The following is a 16139-nucleotide window of genomic DNA, read 5'->3' on the forward strand; positions in this document are numbered from 1 at the left end:
GGCCCCGCAGGTGCCAGGATGTTCACTGGGAGAAGTGGAGTGAGAGGGGAGAGAGACAGGGGCTGAGCAGGGCAGCGGGACTGGGATGGACAGGCGCACTCGGCTGAGTTGCAGGAAGCAGCAGGTGAAGGGTGAATGAGGTCTCTGTAGGGCCGGAGTGGGAGGCAGATGACGCCTCATCACCACCTCCACCTCAGCACAACTGCAGGTTCAGGATGGCTGGGAAAGGGCGTTCACTGGGTCAAGGACATCACAAGATGTTCCGAAGAGCAATGGAGGCATGAGGGTGCCATCGCCGTAGACCTCAGTGCAACTCCTGACTTCACATAACGCCAGCTTCTCACAATGGCTTTGTCTTTGGAACTTCATGTTGTCAATAATTGAGGAATTGTGTGCATTTTTTTTATCCATTCCCTCTCTCCTTTACCCGAGTTCCTCTTCCTCCTTTAACATAAACACTCACCTGTTGCCGTTGAGTTGACCCCCACTCATGGTGACTCTCAGCAGGGTTTCTGGGACCCGTCTAGGCATAGCAGAAGGCTACCACTTTTCTCTTCGTGGCGCCCTGGTGGATTTGAACCACCGGAGATGTGCACTCTCTGAGTTAGCAGCACGGTCCACTGTGGACTCCACCACCGACCTCCCTTTTCTTCCAGAAGACGAGAAGCTGTCTTGACATCACTGGCTGAACTTGAGCCCCCCTAAGCATTGTTGGACGCTGACCCCAAGTTGGCCATCAGTCAGTGCAGGCCCACCGCATGGCAGGGCCGAGGGGCCCACTGCACAGCACTGCACATTAATGTTGATTAAGGACCTATCTTTGTAACTTTTACCCCAAATGTACTGCCACTGAGTCAAGTCCAGTCCCAAGAGTTCCTCCGTGGGATTTCTAAGGCTGTCAGTCTTTATAGAAGAAGACACCCCATCTTTCTCCTGCAGAGCAGCTGGTGAATTCAGACTACCAGTGTGTTGGTTAGCGGCCAATACACATCTCACACACACACACACACACACACACACACACACACACTATGGCTACAAGGATCCTGTGTCAATTCTTAGGAGACAAATACTAGAGTCAAGGGACACTGGCTCTCGGATATGCTATGAATAGAAACTGACTCAGTGGTGTTGTTGTTTTTGAGTGCCATGGAGTTAGAACTGACTCACAGCTGACCAGCAGGCTTTCAGAAACTATATATCACAGCGGAGGAGGTTGCTCATCTTTCTCCTACAGAGCAGTTGGTGAATTCGAACCACATGCCTTTGGGTTGACAGCAGAGCTCCTTACCCACTAGGCTACCAGAGCGTCCAGTAGTGAGTTTGAATTTGCGTTTGAGAGATGGGAAGCTTCTCCTTAGGGTGGTTTAGAAGTCCACGTTTCATTTCTTCACTGAGAACTTACTGGGCGCCTTCTGTGTGTCCAGAGTTTTTCTCAGTGTGGGATATAGCAGGGAGAGAAGCAAGGTCCTTACCCTCAAGAAGATTACATTCTATAGGGAATAGTCTGACAGAGTGTGGGAATTATCATACAATATCACACACAAGCAAAATCCTGCAACTGGAGCAGTGCATTGACAGAGAATGACCAGATAAAGAAGCTGGGTTTAGAAGAGGCTGTGGCAGTAGGGACATCATCGTCAATGTCAAAGATTTGCAGAAAAACAGAGTACCAGAGGGTTGTCTATCAGTGTTTCATTGACTATGCAAAGGCAATTGACTGTGTAGATCACAACAAATTGTTGTTAACCTCGAGGAGAATGGGAATCCCAAAACTCTTGATTGTGCTTATGTGAAACCTGTACTTGGACCAGGAGGCAATCCTCAGAACAGAGCTGGGAAACACTTCATGGTTCAGAATCAGAAAGGGAGCGTCACGGACATGTCCTGTCTCCATACCTTTCCAATCAATATGCAGAACAGATCATTTTTAAAATTTTATTAATTTTAATGAACATTTACAGAGATTTTAGATTACCATTCATTCATTGTTGCACTTTTATCCACCCCCCGCTCACCATTCACTCTTTTCTCTGAAAAGTAAAAGGAAAAAAAAATCATTCATTGGTATACAATGCCCCCACCCTGGGTACACTCCACTATGGAGCCTTCATTCCAGACTTTTATGATAATCATAATACCATATAATATAAGAACCGATCTTTTGGGAGGCTAGGCTTTATGAGGAGGAATGTGGCATCAGGATTGGAGGAAAACTCATCAACAACCTTCATTATGCAGATGACACAACCCTGCTTGCTGAAACTGAGGATGACCTGAAGTGCTTGCTGCAGAAGATCAAGGACTGTAGTCTTCAACATGCAGTGAGGCTCAACATCAAGAAGACAAAGATTCTCAGCACTGGGCCAATTGGCAGCACCATAATGGAAGGAGAAGAGATTGAGGTTGTTAACAGTTACAGCTTGCTCGGCTCCACAATCAACACTTTTGGCACCACCAGTCAGGAAATCAAAAGGAGAATTGTATTAGGTAAATCTGCTGTCAGGATCCTCTCCAGACCACTGAGAAGCAATGATGCCATTCTAGAGACTAAGGTGTGTCTGATCCAGTCCAGTCAGATAGTGAACAAATAAATAAACAAACCGTAAGCAGGATAGTCCCTGCTTACTTGGTCAGCACTTTGTAGAAGTGAAGCCACCTTCTTGGAGGGCCAGCACATGCTTGCTGTCTGGATGGGGCAGGACACTGCCAGTCATGTTCTTCAATAGACGCATTGAGTGGTGCTCAGTCCGCTGGATTTGTGTGTGTCTGACAGAAAAAAGACCTCACACTCACTGCCGGTGAGTTGGCACTGACTCAGAGCTGACCCTTCAATGGGTTTTCAGAGGTTGTAAATCTCAGGGGAGGAGACCGACCTTCCATCTCTCTCCCCATGAGCCACTGATGGACCCGAGCCGCCAGAGAGGTGCCGCTTTGGATTATTAACCTGACACCTTCCTTTAAGGCCTTCAGACCATGCCCGAGTTCACTACCCTTAAAGCAGACATAAGCGTTGTTTAAAGCAGAGGGTGTGTTAGGTGCTCAGATGGTAGAACCACCATTTGCCTCTCAGTGCTGTTTCTTAATTCTTCTGACATTGAGCAAACTCATTCTGTTTCTTCATTTGTCAATGAGGAGTGATATAAACCTATAGCATGGCAGTGAGTGAGGTAAGAGAAGCAAAGGGTTTGGCATTGTTCTCTCGTGCGGGATTCCTCTCTAGGGGTGGATACTGTTATACATGTAATAGATAGTAATCCTAACAAAATGTTCCCCTTCATATCACATGCAAAGGAAATCTTCCTAAAGCTTATTAAAAAGTGCTGGAAGTACATAAATGTAGAAATGTCAGAAATTTGAGCTAGATTCATAAGAGGCTATGGCCCAGGGATAGATAATATCTCATTGCTTGGAGAGAAACATCATGTTGTTGGAGTGAAACATCATGTTGGGAAAAGTAATGGATCAGCAAAAAGAGAGGGAGATCCTCAGTGTGATGCATTGACACAGTGACCGTCGGGCTGTCGTTGGCCTGGGCGTATCAGAGACTCTAAGAATGGCATGGGCAAGGGCAAGGACAAGGTTGTTGATAGGGTCAGTGTAAGTTGTAGTTGACTTGATGGTACTTCAAGAACAACTTATGAAGAACAACTCTTCATAAGATGTTTCTGACTTGGTGTGATGGAGAGGTAGGGCATTTGGAATTAAAATCTTTTTCCTTTTATTCCCTTTGGCATTACTTCAAAACTGCTGCCCAGCCCTGACCCTTTGGAGAGTGTGTCTGGGTGTGTCCACAATGCAGAGGGGTATTTGTGGCTTCCCCTGATGATTAGGGCAGGGGTGAAGTGACAGGGAGTTTTGCCTCTAACCCAAGGCTGTGCCTCTCTAGCATGCTTGAAATCCTCCGGTGACTCTGCAGGAAAAAGACAGGCAGCCCCCTCCTGTGTGATTTACTGCCTCAGAAACTTGCTAAAGGGTCAGCTGTGGTTCAGTTCCGATGAGATAGCAGTGAGTTTGAATGTTTTGAGTTTAACTTTGATCTTGGGATGGACTTGAGGGCAATTAACAGCATTTACAGGAGAAGGAAGGGCAGTCTCCTCCTGTGTGATTAACCGCCTCTGAAAACCTGCTGGAGGGTCAGCTCTGGGTCAGTTCTGACTCACGGCACGCAACTACAATTTAACTATGTGAAGGAATTTGACTGTGTGGACTATAATAAATTATGACTTAACATTGAGAAGAGTGGGAATACCGGAAATATTAATAGTGCTAATGAGAGACCTGGACCAAGAAAGCTATTGTCTGGATGGAACTAGAGGATACCACTGTGTGGACTGAAATCAAGAAAAGTGTGCCTCAGGGTTGGATTCTGGCTCTGTACCTGTTCAGTCTGTTGTTGTTGTTGTTGTTATGTGCCACCGAGTTGCTTGTGACTCATAGTGACCGTATGCACAAGAGCCCTAAATGCCGTTCTATCCTGTGCCAACCTCGCCGTCTCCAACACACTCATTCCCACCACTCCACTCACAGAATCAGTCCATCTCATCGAGGGTCTTCCTCTCCTGCGCCATCCCTCCACTCTGCCAAACATGATGTCCCTCTCCAAGGACCAGTCTCTCCTTGCAACATGCCCAAAGTATGTCAGACAGAGCTTCAGAATCCTTGACTCCAAGGAGCATTCTGGCTTCACCCTCTCCAGGACAAACCTGTTTGTTCTCCTAGCAGTCCATGGTATATTCAACACTCTTCTCCAACACCACAGCTCAAAGACATCAATTCTCTTTCTATCATCCCTATTCACTGTCCAACTCTCCGATGCATAGCACGTAATTGCAAAGAACATAACCTGGATCAGGTGCACCTTAGTCTCCAGACTGATGTCATTGCTCTTCAGTACTCTTGAGAGGTCCCTCACAGCTGACTTTCCCAATGCAATTAGTCTCCTGATTTCCTGGCTGCTGTTACCAAGAGTGTTGACTGTGGAACCAAGTAAACGAAAACTGTTAACTATCTCAGTCTCTTCACCATCCATACTGATGCTGCCAATTGGCCCAGTGGTGAGAATCTTTGTTTTCTTGACATTGAGCTTCAATCCATATTGAAGACTGCAGTCCTTGACCTTCTGCAGCAAGCACTTCAGGGCCTCCTCAGTTTCAGCAAGCAGTGTTGTATCATTCGCATAATGCAGGTTGCTGATGATTCTTCCACCAAGCCTGATGCTACATTGATCCTCGTACAGCCCAGAGTCTCAGATGATCTGTTCTACATACACATTGAAAAGGTATGGAGACAAAATACATCCCTGATGGACCTCCTTCCTGATTTTGAACCATCCAGTGTCTCCCTGCTCTGTTCTGACGACTGCCTCTTGGTCCAAGTATAGGTTTCGCATTAGCATGATCAAATGTTCTGGGATTCCCATTCTTCTCAGAGTCAGCCATAGCTTGTTGTGATCCACACAGTCAAAAGCCTTTGCATAGTCAATGAAGCACAGATACACATTCTTCTGGTATTCTCTGCTTCTGCCAAGATCCATCTAACAGTAGCTATAATATCAGTCTGTAGGCTGAACAAATAATTTGAGAAGCTGGACTATATAGAGAAGAATGTGGCATCAGAATTGGAGGAAAGCTTACCAATCAGCCTGTGTTATGCAGACAGCACAACCTTGCATGCTGAAAATGAAGAGTACTTGAAGAACGTACTGAAGAAGTACAATAACTACAGCCTTCAATATGGATTATGTTTCAACATCAAGAAAACAAAAATAATCACCACTGGACAGATAGGCAACATCATAATAGATGAAAAAAAAATTGAAGTTGTCAGTGATTTCGTTTTACTTGGATCCACTGTCAGCTCCCATGTTACTAACAGTCAAGAAATAAAAATGATGTGTTGCATTGGGAAATTCTTCTGTTAAGGACCTCTCCATTAGTTAAAGAGCAACAGTGGCAGTTTAAGGAGTACTGTGCAGCTGGTCCAAGCCAAGATCCTTTCAGTTACTTCTAATGTCTCTGTAAGTTGGACAATGAGTAAGGAAGGTCAAAGAAGAATCAATGCCTTAGAGTTGTGATGCTGGAGAAGGGTCCTGAATATTGGATAGTCATCCAACAGATCAAACAAGAGGCATACAACCAAGAGTGCTCCTTAGAGCCAAGGATGCTAATACTTCATCTCACATACTTCGGGCATGTTGTCAGGAGGGGGCAACCCATGAAGAAAAGATCTGATGCTGGGAATGGTTGGTGGTCAGAGAAGAAAAGGAAGACCCTCAATAATGTGGACTGACACGGCGGCTCTAACAGTGAGCTTATTGGAGATAATGAGAAGACACCAGATAGAAGGTTCGGATCTGCAGTGTGTAGGATTGCTGTGAATTGTCATTGGCTCAATGGTATCTAATAATAACAACATCAACGACTTAGATCATGTGGACGGTGAGACTGGCGCTAAACATCAGGAAAACGAAGATTCTCACCACTGAGCAAATTAGCAGTTTCAGGATAGATGGAGAAGAAATTGAGATTGTTGATAACATCAGCTTACTTGGTTCCACGGTCAACACTCTTGGCACCAGCAGTCAGGAAATCATCTATTGTCAGGGACCTCTCTAGAGTATTAAAGAGCAGCAGTGCCACTCTGGAGACTAAGGTGCACCTGATCCAGGCTATGTTCTTTGCAGTTACTTGCTATGTATCAGAGAGATGGATAGTAACTAAGGATAATAGGAGAACAATTGATGCCTTTGAGTTGTGGTGTTGGAGAAGGGTATCGAACATATATACCGTGGACTGCCAGGAGAACATACAGGTCTATCTTGGAGAGGGTAAAACCAAGCTTCTCCCTGGAGGCAAGGATTTTGATACTTTGATATTTTGATACTTTGGGCACTTGGCCAGGAGGGCCCAATCTTTGGAGAGGGACATCATGCTTGGAAGGGTGGGAAGACAGCGCAGGAGTGGAAGACCCTTGATGAAATGGATTGACTCCGTGACTGGAACAATGGGATTAAGTCTGTCTAAAATGCTGAGATTGGCTCAGTATAGGTCAGAATTCAGAGCTGATGTACATGGAGTTGTTATGAGTCACATACAACTCAATAGTACATAGTAACAACAACAGGCTGGTTCTAGATTTGTGCTTTAAAAGGGTCGCTTCCCCTGCTGAGTTCTCTCAAACATGGCTGGGCTTCCAGGGGAGACACAGATTACAAGTACACAATGTAGGATAATCATGACCCTGACTCGGCCAAACCTGTAATTAACTGATAAGGAAACAGACTCTGAGGAGTGAAAGAACTTGCCCAGAGCCACTGCGGCTGATTCGTGTAGGCTTATATAACCCCTGGCTTAGACTTTGGGTGAAAGGCCTGAGAGTGCTGGTCGCTATGGCTGTGAGAGGGCTGGAAAGGCCACTGGTCTGTGTGCGTGGCTCCTAACGTTCTGCTTGTCAACATTCCAAATCAGGTAAGTTTGCCGTTTTTTAACAATCTGGATTAATAGCTTCTCTAAGAAGAATCAGATCTGGCAAAACTGGGCTTTCATGGTATAGTCTGAAAAAAAAAAACCCAAAAAACCCAAGGGACTGAGTGGTGACTGAGTCCTCTAGCCTGGCTGGACACTGACAGGTCCAACGTCCTCCCAGTTCCCTGCCAGTTCACTCACCCAGACAGTCTAAACCTGGGCCCTTTGGCCAGCTTGTGAGAGAGAAGTTGTGCCAAGAGGGAGAAAAACTGCTTTCTCCTTTTATCTCGCCAGGCTCTCGCATCTCTGATAAAGGAATCGCTCTGCGTAGGCTGCTCCTTGTCGTGGAGTAAGTGGTGAATCAATACCTTTTGTTGAGAGAATGAATGAACGCTGTGGTTGAAAGAGCTCTGGACTTGGGATCAGAGGCTGGGTGAGCATTCTGTCAGCAAACAGCTCAGGGGCTTTGAGCAAGTCGGGTAACTTTCCTCTTGTTGTCTATGTTACTTGAGGATGGGGACTACTTACCATTGTTCTTATTTATTTTAAGAAATGATTTCTTTTAATAAATTTACTTACTAAGTATAATAGACAGTCCTTGAGTTACAAATGTCCGATCCACATGTTGTTGGAACCGACTTCTAGCTGAACCCCCAGTGGGTTTTCTGAGGCTGTAAATCACACAGGAGGAGATGGCCCGTCTTTCTCCCTTGGAGTAGCTGGTAGACGTGAACTGTGTGCCTTTGTGTTGGCATCACAACTCCTTGCACACTAAGCCTCCAGAGTCTCTGGTCCAATTATGACCCTGTCTGCCCGTTCACCCCACCAGGGATCTCTGGTAGGGAATTGCACTTCTAATCCAAAGGTAGCACCTTTCTGGTGGTTCAGAGCCACTGTTGCCTCTGCAGGAGAAGTAAGGGCTGTCTCCTCCTCTGTGACATATAAGAAAGACCTCATTTTTAATAATCACACATTTACCCCAAACTCATTGCTGTTGAGGCAGACCCTACTTAGAGCAGACCCTCCAGTTCATTTTCAGAGGCCATAAATCACACTGTAGGAGACTGTCCATCTTTCTCCTAGTGAACAGCGGATGGATTCAAACTGTCTGTCTTTGATTTAGCAGTACACTCCTGAACCTATTAGAGTTAGAAAAAAAAAGTTTAAAAATGGTTCAAAACAACAAATGGGTGCTACTTTGCAATGTTCATCTAGATGTTATTATTACTGTGCAATATTCAAACTATGGTGCTGGAGAAGAGTATTGAATGTACCATGGACTTCCAAGAAAACAAACAGATTCATCCTGGAGAGGGTTAAACCAGGCTACTCCTTGGAGGCAAGGATTCTGGGGCTTCGTCTGACATACTTTGGACATGTTGTAAGGAGAGACAGGTCCTTGGAGAGGGACATCATGCTTGGTAGGGTGGAGGGACAGCGCAGGAGGGGAAGACCCTCTATGAGGTGGATTGATTCAGTGACTGGGGTAATCGGGATGGGTATGTCAGAGGCAGTGCGATTGGCACAGGATAGAGCAGGGTTTAGGGCTGTTGTACATAGGGTTGCTATGAGTCACAAGCGACTCAACGGCACATAACAACAACAATATTCAAGATGTCTTAGTGTATCCATAGGCATTCCTTTAATTTCTTTTATGCATGAAAAGGACACTGTTTAGTAAGGCAAACAGTTAACTAATATTAGATATGAATGTAACAGCACTTTCAGATAAATTCGATGTAAAGATAGATTTAGAGGCAGAGCTCATTCATAATGCAGGTTTTTTGCCTGTACGTTACACAATTCAGACCTGAAAGGGTACTCAGACAGGTTTGTAGAAACAGGTCTTTCCCACTGTGCCTTCTTCCACCCAGCCCCCTTCCCTGGGGGAAAAGTGCTCTCAGGTTTCTGTCTGTCCTTCATCTGTCTGATACTTCATCTGTTGTTGTTTTTGTGATGTGTTGCCTTGAATCAGCTCTGACTCATGGTGACCTTAGGTGTATCACTGGGGTACAATGCAGTGTGCAAATACTCTTCTTCATCTGTTTTCACATACTTGGTGGTATCCTGTACACACGGATCCACACGACGTGTTTTTCCCATTCAGAACCCCTCCTTTCCCCGGAGAGCACCGTGTCCTGACCTAAAGGGTTTTCTCGTACTTTCTTTGGGCTGCCTTGTGTTCCATTGCATGAGATACCAGAGTTTATATACCCAGTCCCCAGTGGATGAGCACTGAGATTATTTCCAATCTGTCACTGTTACAAAAAAGTTGCCTTGATAATGGCTTGTTATGTGTCATTTAGTGTGAGTGGAAGAACATTCCTGCGAGTGGAATTGCTGGGTCAGAGGCTGTGACTTTGCTCAGTTTGGTGGTGGTGGTTGTTCTTGTCATCAAGTCAGAACCAGCCCCTAACTGACGGTCCAGTGGCTTGTCAGAGGAGTAAATCTCACCGGAGGAGATCACTCACTGGGGCTCATCCTTCTGTGGAGCAGCTGGTGGTTTCAAATCTCGCACCTTTGGAATTGCAGCAGTTTTTTTTTACCACAAGGTCACCTCCTCTATTTCCCCCCCAGCAGTTGCCCCAGGCTGCCCTCCCTCCAGCAGTTATGTCAGAGTGTCTATTTCCACATATCCCTCTCAGCTGGCAACGTTCTGAGCCTGGGAGGTTTTTGTGAGGAGCAACTCGGTGTTTTATAAGAATATTAAAAATGTGTCAGAGGCAGTGCGGTTGGCGCAGGATAGAGCAGGGTTTAGGGCTGTTGTGCATAGGGTCGCTATGAGTCGCAAACGACTCGACGGCACATAACAACAACAACAACAAATTTCTGGGTTCCTACTGCATGTTTGAAAAAAGTAGAAGGTCAGCTAAGGAGACGAAGGCCCTCAATGAGACAAAATGACACAGAGACCAAAACGGAGGGCTTGAGAATGGGGAGGTTTGAAGGATGGTGCGGGGTAGGCCGAGGCTTCTATCTATTGTTATAGAGTCACTATGAGGCATGGTTGACTAGATGGTGCCTAACAGCAACAGCACTAAATACCAACCCTGAAGTCAAATCCTTTGCCGATTCCATCTCAGAGTGACCGCCTGTGGAATCCTGGGGCCTCAGTGATGAAGCACTTGGCTATTAACCGAAAGGTGAGTGGTTTAAATCCACCAGCTACTTTGCAGAAGAAAGATACGGCAATCTGCTTCTGTATAGATTACAGCCATGCAGACCCTATGGGGCAATTCTGCTCCTTCCTACACGATCACTGAGTTGAAATGTTTTTATATTCTTTTACACTTTGTCATTCTACGTGCAAAGCTATGATCTACATTACTTCATTTAAGCTTAACACTAAAGATCCCCCTCATTTGACGTACAGGGAAATTGACAGAGAATCTGAGTAATTTGCACCCACCACTCAGATAATAAATATATACACTGGGATGGAAGCCAAGTGTGTCGTATTTCAGTTCTGTGCTTTGTCCAGGTAGCAAAGTCCAATGTTAATTTAGGTGTCAAATTGTCTGAGCCACCATGTGCACACTATCTGTGTCTCTGCTAAGAGTTCTTTTTGAAGCTGATTCATCCATCCATTCAAGTACCCACAGAGTGCAAACTCCGGGTACTCTGGGTAAGCATTCACTAAGCCCTGGGATGCACTTCGATTAAGATATATGCAGTATCTGCCCCTAGAGACCTGGTGAAAGCACTGAATTCAGTAAACCCTGCCAAAGCTGGGCCCTGAACGAGGCAGAAACCTTTCAGGGAAGGAACATGCAAATATTTTCCACTAACACAAGTGGTGGAGGAGTGGTAAGACAGCTCGCTATCCAAGGTGGAAAGCTTTCAGGACCCAGAAAAGTGAGGCAGTGCTGCTAAGTTCCCATTCTCAAAGTTTTCTCTGCAATTTCATGGAAGTTTATTGAGGGAGAGTGTGGCAAGGCCTCTTAGGAGGTGCGGACGCTGCTCTGCGGTGTAACCTGGCTGGGTCAGGGTTCAGGGGGAGGGAAGAAGGGCCTCTCTGAGCAAGTGGAGGATGACTTGCAGGGTGTGTGGGATTGAGCATGAGGAGATGAATAGAAAGTGTTCTGTGCAGAGGGCAAAGCCCAGGAGAAGCTCCAGACACAGCAAAGACCAGGGATCTTGGAGGACGCGAAGGAAGGTCGTGAGCTGATGGACAGAGCAGCGGTAGGTGAGGGTGACAGGGTGGGACCTGGAGGTGTTTTTGAAAAGCTATGGAAACCCTTCGAGAACATTTGAACAACAGAATGGCGTGAGCATGGTGGGCTCTGCTTTGTTGGGTTTTTGTCCCAGGTCCCTTCTTAGAAGGGAACTCTGAGGGTAGAGAAAACAGTGCAACAATGAAGGAATGAAAACCTCAAATCCCTGTAAATGTTCATTAAAACTAATAAAATTTAATAATAATTAAAAAAAAGAAGGGAACTTTGGTGACCTAGTAATAAGAAGTTGTGCTGCCAACTCAAAGGCATGTGGCTCGAATCCAGGAGCTGCTGCTAGGGAGAAGGACAGTCCATTTCCTCCTGTGTGATTTACAGCCTCTGCATATCTGCAGGAGGGCCAACTGTGAGTCGGTTCCAACTCAATGGCACATAACAACAACAACAACAAGAAGCCCCTCTTAAAGTCTGTTAGAATCTCATTTCTGTCTCTGTAAGCATCATGTGCGTATGAAAAGCTAGTCAATGTGGGAAGAAAAAGAGAAGAATTGATACATTGCAGTTCTTTGGCAGGTGAGAATATTGACCATGCCATGGACGACCAGAAGAATGAGCAAATCCGTGTTAGGAGAAATGTAACTTAAGAGTTCCCCCCGCCCCAGACTTAATCCAGGTGAAGCTGAGGGACGTGGCCTCTTCATTTTAGCCCTTGTGGCCTCAGGGAGCAGTGTCCCTCTCCACAAACCTTCTTCAGGAGCTTCTCAGGACTATGTGTCAAATACAAGGTCCAGCTGTTTCCCTGGGAGCTGGCTTCTCATTTTCTGACTGGTGCGCAGTCCGTGCAGCTCAGTTTTCTTGAAATTCTTTGTTGTTTACATCCAGAATGGCTTTTCCTGGAACCCTTGGAGTCATTTTAAGCTACTCACTTCTTTATTTTAAATTGTTGTGCCATAATTCTACTTCCCTTTTCTGATTCAAAGGTGGGAGACTTAGTGGAACTCGTTTGCATTTTTCCACACAGATGGACCACCTCCCTCCAACCACTGGCTCTGCTGGCTGGGCTGTGCCCCCTCTCCTCACCCCTCTTCACCTTGGCCTCACCCCCAAGCTCTGGCCCTGAAGCCTGGGAGGAAAAGGTGAGGTGAGGTCCCCCTGAGGTGGACACTGGGGAGCAAAGCCCGTGGTGGCCCCCATTACCCTGTGGTCACCACAGCACTTCATTTGGCCAGGGCCCTTGGGAGCTCTTAGCAACAAATTTAGCGCTGACTCTGGCTCTGACCACATGAGTCCTACTCCCCTTACTCCCTAAACAGTGTAAACCCAGGTATACTGTCATGCCAAGAGCTGATGTCCTGGTAACTAAATAAAACACTTGAAACAAGCCCCTGCCATCTGGTAGATTCCAGCTCATGACACTGACAGAGTAGGACAGAGTGGAACTGCTTCACAGCGCTCCCCGGGCTGTAAATCTTTACGGAAGCAGACTGCCACATCTTTCTCCCAAGGAGCGGCTGGTAGATTTGAACCACTGACCTTTAAAGTAATTGCCAGGTGCTTAAGCACTGCAGTGCAAAGGTCCTCTGAACACCTGAACTATAAGCATTTGTGTCATTTTTTTTTTAGAGGAGTTTGCAAATGTAAATGGCATTGGCCTGTCGGAAGAGAATGTTGTTTTTATGTGCCGTCAAGTCACCTGTGACTCATAGCAACCTTGCATACAATATCTCTGAATCCTGCCCTGTCCTGAGCCACTTTTACTGTTTCCAACACACCTACCCCCTATGACCCCAGTTACTGTGTCAGTCCATCTCATCTGGGGTCTTCCTCTCCTGTGCTGTCCCTCCATGCTTCCAAACATCATGTCCTTCTCCAAGGAGTGGTCCTTCCTGACAACGTGCCTAATGTATTTGAGACGGAGCTTCAGGATCCTTGCCTCCAAGGAGCAACTTGGTTTCACCCTCTCCAGGACTGACTTATTTGTTCTCTTGGCAGTCCGTGGTATGTTCAGTTCTCTTCTCCAGCGCCACAGCTCAAAGTCCCTGATTCTTCTGACTTAATAAAATGCTGCTCCTTTAACTAGACTTGGGTGACTTCTGCCATTGAGCTGATTCTGACTCACGGGCGCCCCATCTGTTGCAGAATAGAACTACTCCTTGGGCTTTCCTTGCCTGTATACTCTACAGGAGCCAGCACATTGCCAGGTCTTTTCCTCCATGACCCTGCTGGGTGGGTTCAGATTGCCGCATTCAGATGAGTCACTCATTGCTGTACAGTAGACTCCGATTCATAGTAACGAATGGGAGTCTGAGGTTGTAAAATATGACAGGAGGAAATGACTGTCTTCTCTCAGAGCCAATGGTGGATTTGAACCTCTGGAGCTGTGGAGCCTCTGAGTTAGTAGCACAGCTCACTATAGACTGTGCTGCTAGAGCTCCCGTGGCTGCAGACGGTACTACCCAGAAAGCTTTAGGTACTTTTAGTACTTTTTTGTACTGGGGTAGTTACGGTGGTGATTGTGGTAATGGTGGTGGTGGTGAAGAATGACCATTAGCGCTTCAATGAACTCTTGTGTACCAGGAACTCTGGGGCGCTGTGGTTAAGGCATTTGGCTGCTAACCTGGAAATTGGCTATTTGAACTCACTAGCTTTTCCATGAGAGAAAGATGAGGGAGTGTGCTTCTGTAAAGATACAGAGTCTTGGAAACCTATAAGCAGTTCTGCCCTACATGAATGGGTCAGTGAGTCAGATTCAGTGGTAGGTTTGAGTTTGGTTTACTGTGCACCAAAGCTAGTCTAAGCCGTGATTGGACAATCTCCTTGGCCCTCTGGCACTCCTCAGTCCCCTGCCCGGGATCACACAGCGCATGCTCAGGCCTGTCTCAGACATGTTGGTCTGGGCCTCCATTGCACCTGCACTGTGCCAGGAACCAGGCCATTGAGTGGACAATCTGTCCTCAACACAATGACCATCCTGTCTTACGTTTCAGGGTAGAAACTGCAGTTTGGGGCAGGCTGACTGCAGCGTGTCTGGTCCTGCAGCCCAATGGCCGCTCATCTGCAGGCCTCTCCACTCCGCAGGGCTCTTCTGGTCTGCCGTGAGAGCACTGCCATGGTCTGAGTCCGGCTTGTTGAGAATTACCTGGCCCTGGACTAGCATTTCCCCCTCTGAGAATGCGTCCCCCAGAACCAGTCACACAGTCCCCAAAGCTGAGAAATATCCTCACTCTTTATAGTAAAGAAAAGAAATAACACAAACCTGGAAACTACCTAAATACCCACAGGGAACTAGATATGTAAGATAACACGTTCTCTGTAAACGATGGAGCCCTAATGGTGCAAAAGTTAAGCGCGTGGCTGTTAACCAAAAGGTTGACAGCTCAGCTCCCTCCCCCGGCCCCAGCAGCTCCAAGGGAGAAAGTCCTGATGAACTGCTCCTGCAAATACTGTTGTAGTTCGAGGCCACTGAGTTTTCTGACTCACAGTGGTGTGTACAACAGAATGAGATCCCACCCAATCCTGCACCGTCCTTGCATTGCATTGATTTCTGGGCTCGAGTCTATTGTTGAAGCTCTTGTGTCCGCCCATCTCCTTGACAGTCTCCTTTGCTTTGCGGACCCTCTGCTTTATGAGGGGCGCTCTGGTGGCATAGGCTGTACTGAGATACGCTGCCAGTCCAATGGTGGTGTCTTTGATGGTTCAAATCCCCCAGTACCTCTGAGGAAGAAGGATGGGCAATTTCCTCCTGTGCTGTTTACAGCCTCAGAAAACCTGCTGGAGTGTCAGTGATGAGTCAGCAATGAGTTAGGTAGGTAGGTAGGTAGGTAGCTACTTTCCCAAGGATGATGTTTTTCTCGGTCTGGAAAACCCAGTCGGGCAGTTCTCCTCTGCCACAGGAGGTTGCCATGAGTCAAAATTGACTCGGCAGCATCCAACAGCACCACTATCCCCTCAATGAAATAAACAGCCACGGAAAATAAGGCAGTAGGTCGATCCATGGTGAGGACGGAAAGTGACTGCGATGTATTATTGTTGAGAGGAAAGAAAAAAAATTGCTCATTTTCATTAAAATAGTATTTATATACATGTGTGGCTATTTAAAATTGATGAAAATGATAAATGTGCTTCGCAGCTACCCTAGCTTTGTTTCAAGTAGCTCACTGGCTACTTAGGATTCCAGTAGTGGACAGCACAGGTGTGAAACAGGTCGGTCAGCACGGGAAGTTCAGCTGGACAATGCCTCTTTGTACTAAATGACCAGAGGGGGCTCACATGTGAAAGAATAACTAAGTGTTTATGCTTTTTCCAATAAGCAAGTATGCTATTATCAGAAAAATAGGAGCAGCTGGGGTTTCAAAGTTATTGAGGGCTTTCTATTTCTTCAGTAGATACTCATTTATTATAAGAAAGAGACAGGAGAATTGATAGCCTTGAATTGTGGCGTTGATGAACAATACGGACTGCACTGTGGATGGCCAAAAGAACAGACCAATTCATTTTGGAA

The sequence above is a fragment of the Elephantulus edwardii genome, unplaced genomic scaffold, assembly GCF_000299155.1.
Source record: "Elephantulus edwardii isolate Elephantulus edwardi_28Jun2011 unplaced genomic scaffold, EleEdw1.0 scaffold00029, whole genome shotgun sequence".
In the NCBI taxonomy this organism is placed as follows: Eukaryota; Metazoa; Chordata; class Mammalia; order Macroscelidea; family Macroscelididae; genus Elephantulus; species Elephantulus edwardii.